Source organism: Sceloporus occidentalis, unplaced genomic scaffold, assembly GCF_023333645.1.
Source record: "Sceloporus occidentalis isolate IW3139 unplaced genomic scaffold, rSceOcc1.0.p SCAF_5, whole genome shotgun sequence".
Taxonomy (NCBI): domain Eukaryota; kingdom Metazoa; phylum Chordata; class Lepidosauria; order Squamata; family Phrynosomatidae; genus Sceloporus; species Sceloporus occidentalis.
The window spans coordinates 117354927-117363055 of NW_028316985.1; the positions used below are offsets into that span (position 1 = coordinate 117354927).

Sequence of the window (8129 nt, forward strand, 5' to 3'; positions counted from 1 at the left end):
ACTTAGATTTAAAAATACGGGCTTATTGCCATCACACCAAGTTCCCAGTATCTTTTTCCCCACACACAACTGTGGGGGAGCCCAGCCTGGGGCAGGATTGGGATAGCACTTCATTTAAAAGTATGTGTTACTTTCATATCTAGTTTCAAGCTCTGTAACAAGCAATATCAGCTGTTTGGAGTACTGAATATATGACCAACTCATGTAATAAACACCTGGCTTGACAACAGTACATGAAAAAGGGATCTAGCAGTCTTAGTAGACCACAAGCTAAACATGAATCAATAGTGTGATGCAGCAGCTAAAAAAGCCAGTATGATCCTAGGCTGCATCAATAGGAGTGTTATTATCTAGATCGAGGTAAGTAATAGTACCATTCTGTTCTGCTTTGTTCAGACTTTACCTGGAACACTGTGTCCAGTTCTGGGCACCACAATTCAAGAGGGATATTGATCACTTGGAACGAATCCAGAGGAAGGTGACCAGAATGGTGAAAGGTCTGGAAACCATACCCTACAAGGAGAAGTTTAGGGAACTTGGTATGTTTAGCCTGGAACAGAAAAGGCTAACGGATTACACCATGGCCATGTTTCAGTATTGGAAAGGATGTCATATTGAGGATGGCTTCTTGTTTTCTGCTCCTCCAGAGTCTAGGACACAGAGCAATGAATTCAAACTGCAGAAAAAGAGATACTACCTAAACATTAGGAAGAATGTCCTGACAGTAAAAGCTGTTTGACAGTGGAATATGCTGCATCAGAGTGTGGTGGAATTGTCTCCTTTGGATATTTTTATATAGGCTGGATGGCTGTCTGTCGGAAATGGTTTAATTGCGTATTCCTGCATGGCATAGGTTGGACTGGATGGCCCTTGGATCTCTTCCAATTCTGTTTCTATTATTCTAATGGGTTGTAATCAACAAAAGCTCATGCTGAAATAAATCTGTTAGTCCTAAAGGTGGCATGAAGACTCCTCTGTCCCCTTCTATTTATACTAAAGAAAACGCACATAGCTATGTCTTTTAAAATGGGTTTTTAATAGTTCCATAACATTCATTAACAGTTTCATTTGATATATCCAGATGGAGACTTCTTAGTGCTGCCTGTCCATATACAACTATTCCCTCTTTTTCTCCTTTGTAGATTTTCTGTAGGGGTTCTTAGTGGTGTGTACACATAGGTAAGTTACAAATGAAGCTGATATCATTTGGAAAAATTCCAGAAATAAGGCAGGACAATTGTAGAGGAAAAAAAATCCCACATTTTTTCTCTAATCTTGAATAGCCACCACTTTATGGAATGGAAATGTAGTGAACAAACTTTTTCAAATGAGCATGTTTTTTTCCCCCAGTTCAGAGACATAGCCATGTAAGTCTGGAATCTTATGCAAAGGGATATTGTAGCACTTTTGAGACCGTGTAGAAAAAGTAGCATAAGCTTTCATAGACTTTGTCTACTTCTTTAGCATCTGAGAAGGTAGACCAAATCTATGCAAGCTTATGCTACAATTTCTACACCATCAGAATCAAAAGTGCTACAAGATCCCTTTGCATACCAGTTTTTTTTTATGCAGAGATCCAGGATAATGTTGCAGGAGCAGGTTAACCAATGAAAATTCCTACTTCTCCCTATCCTATATAGGTACACAGAGCTATGCTATGCAGTATTTACCAATAGGAGCAAAAGGCTTGGTAGAGGGAGGTGATATTCACTAAATTTTCCTCAGAGTATACCACAGTCTGCATCCAGTTGGGCCCATCAGGTATGGTTTGTAAAAACACAGACAACAGAAGTTTCAGCCACAGCGTTCCACATTACCACTAGATTGAGAAATGTATCTGCTTTGCCTTTTGTTGTACGTTTGTCAGAAGGTGAGAAACCCAATTTGTACATTCAGTTGATTCCTCGCAGAAGACTTAGATAACTCTTGAGTGACATCTGCTGTTGGTGTTTTTTCTTTTTATGAATAATAAATAATAATAATAAATAAAATTTTTATTTATATACCGCCCTTCCTCAGATCAGGGCGGTTTACATCTTTCCAAAACCACAATACAATACACATTAAAAACATATCACACCATTAAAAACAATTACCATAAAAACAAAAAGCCCCGAGTTAGCCAGTCCTTCTGCCAGTGAGGAGGAAGGAGGTCCATAGAACTCTTAGTCGGGGAATGCGTTGCCAAAAAGGAAGGTCTTCAGATCCTTTTTGAATTGGGCCAGGGAGGCGGCCGAGCGGAGCTCTATGGGCAGCGTATTCCACTAATCCAAGCTGTATAGCTGTAGGCTATATTTGAGGGGAAGGAACTGGCACCTGTATATTCCCTTCCTAAGAAAACCCTGCGAAAGTCCATAAACCAACAGGTGATTTTAAATTGCATTTTTAAAAACTTTATTATTTATATGTATATAACAAATTCTAAAACAAACAATTCCTCATAAACTAATAAAAATACAGTCGGCCCTTCTTATACACGGATTTTTTATACACGGATTCAAGCATACACGGTTTGAAAATGTTCCAAAAAAGTATAAATTTACCTTGATTTTCCATTTTTTATAAGGGACACCATTTTGCTATGTCATTATATGTAATGGGACTTGAGCATACACGGATTTTGTTATACACGGGGGATCTTGGAACCAAACCCCAGCATATAACAAGGGTCCACTGTAGGATTATCTTCTGTAATCCATATCACATGGATATATATGATATATATATATAATGTATGGAATGTGACATGGAAAGTGCATTTTTTTAAAAAAAGGCAAAAGACAAAACTACATGTACAGCACAGATTTTAAGCAAAATGATTCTCTGAAGATGCCAGCCACAGATGCTGAACACTGTCAGTATACACTCTTAGCCATGCCCAGGGGGTGCCAGAAAAAAATAAACTCTCAATCTGTGGTTAGAGGCAATACTAGAAAGTTACACTTCCCTGGTATCACCATCTGATTGTGTTTGTTTGCATTGCATCTATCCAGAGAACCTTTTGCAATAGAAGGCAATAGGAGCAGGGGAGAATGTGGTAGAAGAATATTGAATAATTCATAAAGCTGTATTAGAAAAATCTTTAATATTTCTAAATATGTATGCACTTCCAAATTATATTCCTGGATGACTTGGAACTTACCTGATGGTCTTACTGTGAAAGACTCTTAGTCCGAAGTTGGAAGGATAAGTACTCACCATTTGGGAAGAAAATAATTGCAGTTATTCATTCCTGGGTTGAAAAAGGTGTTTCCCAGTAGTCATCAACCTCTCTTGGGAAAAATAATAGATGAGCAAGGGCTTTGTATATTTTTCTACTGATAGTCACTGCCCCAAAGTGTGACACAGGCTCCGTAGAGAAAAACAGTTCTGCAGTGAAAAACACATCCTCTGTTGAGAAATGGGTTTTCTGTGCAGGAAACCTATTTTCTACATAGAAAGCAAGGAGGGGTTTGTATCTTTTAAAATGTGCAGAATAATTCCTTTGCAACACTTTGAGACGTTCCAGTACAAGGAGAACAGTGCAGAGGAGTATTATTTTCTTGCCAAAGCAAGAAGAAAACTGTTCATTTGCCCTCGCAAGCAAGAACAAAATAGTTGAAAATTTACATCCCTATTCACCATCCATTGGTCAATAAGATCTTACGGTTTTGATCATCCATGAATGTGGATTCTGCCCATGTAAGCTAAAACTAAAATACCTTTGGGGGCATATATCAGTTTATATTAATGCAGGGGTGAGCAAAGTGTGTCCCATGGGCTGCAAGTGGCCCCCAGGGCTGTTTTTTCCCGGTTCCCAGAGCCCCAAAGGGTAAAAAGAGCCATTCCAACATGTTTGGAGCCATCCTGGACTCCCTGGTCGCCATACGTTGGAAATTACTTGAAAGTGTACAACACGTGTACATCCTAGTTTAAATCTGGTTTAATGTTGACATTTTATATTTTAACTATATTATATTTGATTCAATTTGTGAGCCACCTTGTGTTCTAATTTCATTGAAAGGTAAGAGTATAAATAAAGATGATGATAACATCCTATGTATCCCTTCCCTCTTTTCTCTCTCCCTTTTCTTTGTATTTATAGTTTACAAATCCAATAAAAATACTTCTATATTTTCACCTAGTATGCTGGCATTTTAGAGATTGTCAAGGAGAATGGATAAGGTGTGAGAAAAAGCATTCTAAACTACATTGTTGAATCCACAGCAAGTAAAAGTACAGTTTAGTGGTTAGAAGGTCTCAGAGACATGACTCCAAAAACTGCTTGGAGACTGACTAGGTATGTCAACCGATCTTCATAGTAAGGAGGTATTACTGTGTAAGGAGCCAGTATGGAGTAAATTTCTCCAGAGGGTGTTTGCCTTGGCCATCCTTTGAGACCGAGAGAGTGTGACTTGCCCAAGCTCATCTAGTGGGTTTCCATGGCTGAGCAGGGATTTGAACCCTAGTCCCCCTAGTTTCCTGCTCAAAACCACCATGCCATGCTATATTCAGATTCTTAACATTTAAAAGCTATTGTCTTGTAGAGCCTATTCCAGGGTTCTGTTTCATTATTTAACCAGTTTTGTATTTCAGCATTCAATATTTCAGTAGTATAAGAACCAAAAGAGTTAATCTCAATTTGGCTGGGACTGAATGCTTGGAGGAAGCTCCCTGTGACATCAGCACTGTTATAGATCGCATCCAGCCTAATGTCCCTTGGGAGCATTGTTATAATTTATTACTAGCAAGACAGGCTCAATTAAGGGCAGAATGATGTATTTCTAAGGGAACAAAGGAGCGGGAAAGGTTAGTCATAGCTCTGAGCATTGAGGTCAAGAGGGAGTCGTCTGCAATACGCTGCTCTTCTGAGCCATATGCCAGGCCAACGCACTGAATCCAGCAGCCGTATAGTCAGGGAAGAACAGGCTCTGATTCTACCTTTGGCAGTTTGCAGAAGAGAGAATAAGAACTTCCAAATGTCAAAGAAATAATAATATTCTTTGGACCATTTTTGCACTGTATAGCTCAGCAACTTCATCCCAGGGATACATTGGGGGAGAGGGGTGCATCACCACAACATGTCAATGAAGTCTTGTGCATGGGGGGAAAGTGCAAATCCTCACACCACACCGCTCCACCCCATGCACCTCTGGTTCGAAATATGGTTTGTGACACAAAGGAAAATCAACTTCCAGGAAGCATCTAAACAACAAATCCTCCTTGCATATCCTCTCACCCTGAAGCCTTGCCATTCATCAAGAGAACAATATACAGATTAACACAGTCACACAGTATATGTGTGTATATACACACACACACACCACTCACTTCCATGCCAGGATTCTCTGAAGATGCCAGCCACAGATGCTGGCAGAACATCAGGAACAAACTCTTCTGGAACATGGCCACATAGCCCCAAAAACCCGCGAAAATGTTATGTTTCTTACAAGTCTTGTGGCACCACATCACAAATGGAGCAATGATTGTGGTGATCAGATGTGAAGGAGGCAACTCTTCCTGTTTGTTGTTGTGTGCCTTCTGACTTATGGCAGCCCTAAGGTGAACCTATCATGGGGGTTTTCTTGACTAGAAGGGGTTTGCCTTTGCATAAATAATTCCCAAGATGCATTTTAATGGATTTTAAAAATATAAGTAGAAAAGACGGGGAAAGAAAAAAGGGAAAGTACGTAGGATATGAATGTGAGAATACATTAATATAAGAAACCAGAAACAAGTAACTGCTGCAAACCACATAAATAGTTTAGATAAATGTATTCTTGCTCTGTTTCTTAATACCAACTTGGCCATTCAGCTATTCCTTGTTTTTTTAATGCTTCTTATTTCTATCCCTTTCCTCATTAGGTTTATGTGCAGTTTGGAAAAGAAGCAGTAGAGGGTGCCATTGCTTTTTTCCTCTCATCATTTCAAGGTTGCTGATTAATTTCCATGTGCTCTCTTATTTAATTTAATCTATTTTTTTTTCTGAATTTAAACTTGTTACAAAAATGGGTCCAGTTTTAGAAACCACAGTAGCATTCTGGGAGTAAATCCTGGCAGTGTCCTGTTCCCATGATTGGTTCCAGAGAATGGCACAGTAAAGGAGCAGGGAGCAGCTTGAAGCCAACAGAAGCTCCACTAAGGTCTGATCAAACTGGAAAAAATCTGCAAAAGCAGCAGTGTCCTTAGCTGTATTAACTAGCTTTGTGATTATATTAACCTAGTTGTATTAACTTGGTTTTATTGTTGTTGTGTGCCTTCATGTTGCTTCCAACTTATGGCAACCCTCAGGCAAACCTATCATGGGGCTTTCTTGCAAGATTTGTTCAGAGGAGGTCTCGGCCTTCTCCTGAGGCTGAGAACATTGAGCTGCATTAATGTGACATTAACCTGGCTAGAAAGTAGACAAAACACAATTCTTTTTACTTCAGGAAAGTCCCAAAAGTAAAAAGAATTGTGTTTTGTTGACTTTCTAGCTGGTTTAATGTTGTGTGAACCCCAATGTGTCTGAAAATCAATTGCTCTTTGCTTGTCTTCTTAGGTTTGGGTTTTTTTAAAACCCCGTTTTAAATCCCATTTCTGCATGGGATGCCTCCCGTGTGATAAACTCCTAGGTTATTGCATTCAGTTAATAAACAGATGGTGTCATATATACACACACGCGCACACACACACACACACACACACACACCCCTTCAGCACAATAATGAACTACAATCTGGGTAAATTTGCTTGCGTGAGCCATCCAGACAGAAGTTTCTGAGTAATTTATTTTATCTACATGCCTCATTATTTCTGGCCCTTACTTGCCTTGCATAAATGACCCACTAATGGTCTCTTTTCCAAAAACTCCCGAATCCTCCATATGTCTGGCCTTAAATGTTCTCACTCCAGAATGCCAGCCTTGGGCTGTTATCTAACAGAGGGGATGAAGTTATCCCCTTTGTGCAAAACAGCAATTTGAGTGGAAATCCTGTTTTCACCAGGATAACATAGTACCCTAAAGGCACCAGATCCCTTTTGATCTTGGGAGCTGAGCAGGGTCTGGTTAGTTTTTGGATGGGAGATCACCAATGAGAACCTGGTGCTGTAATGTAGATTTCAGAAGATGAAACTGGCAAAGCACCTCTGAGTATTCCTTGCCTAAGGAAAACCCTATGAAATTAATGTGGTAACCATAAATCAGCAGGAGACTTGAAGGCACACACACAGACCACAGAAATAGTATTGTCTATTTAGGGTTTTATTTATTTTCCATTCTCATGCTCCCCTGAGAATGCAATCTGCTCACTGCCATCACAGTGCTGTCTCTGTGGCATGTTCTTAACATATGGTAATTAACCTGATCATCCAGACTAAATGCAGGCTGGTTTTATTTTTCCCATAAGAATTGTAAAGGCAGCCTGATAGATTAGACTAGTCAGGAAAGTGTTCTCTAAAGTGGCATTAAATTTAAACGCCCCTTGAAAGTCCAATTGACAGTAGCAATGCCAGGTGAATTTTGCCCCTTAACACCCACTACGGCATCTTGCAACTGCCCTGAGGTATAAGGTTACTGTTTTTATATATATTATACACACACACTCACACACACACACCCATTAATGCAAAGGGCCTACCGAGCTGACATACATGTTCTATGTGGATAACATTTTAACAACTAGAAATGCAATTTATTTACAAATTCCATGTTGCTGCACCAGAATGCACATGGCAAGGTGAAGGCAGTTAGGAGTGCTCTGATTTGCAAGACGTAGCATAGGAAGCCAGGTAAATACATAACCAAAGATGGAAAGGAAGAGAGATGTTGGCACCTCTTCATCATGGAACAGTGGTGGACTTCCATCATAAATGCTATACCTTGTAGCTCAGTGGTGTAGGGAATGGGGGTAAGGCAAAGGCCTGCAATAGTATGGGTATATTGGTGCCCACCAAGGCTGATGATGCTTAATACAGAACTATTTCTTATTTGAAAACATGTCTTACAGTCAGAGGAGAAACTAGCTGGGCAAGTACATGGTCGTAGATCTTCCATGGGGGAAGAAGCAAATATGAAAAAACAACACTCAGTTTTATTTCTAGCATGCTGATGCTGTGATTTAAATGAATTTTAGAGGTGCATCTACATTGTAGAGATAATGCAGTTGCTG

At 39.7% G+C, this 8129-nt stretch overlaps 1 protein-coding gene across 1 annotated transcript in view; it reads left to right on the top strand.

Annotated features, from left to right (window-relative positions):
- The window catches only part of SLAIN2 (SLAIN family member 2), a 47031-nt gene extending 46245 nt beyond the window's left edge, over positions 1 to 786 (top strand). The window contains exon 10 of the mRNA XM_089525207.1: positions 397 to 786. The gene's annotated coding sequence lies outside the window, so the exon portion shown is untranslated. The remainder of the gene's footprint in view (positions 1 to 396) is intronic.
- Positions 787 to 8129: the final 7343 nt, after the last annotated feature.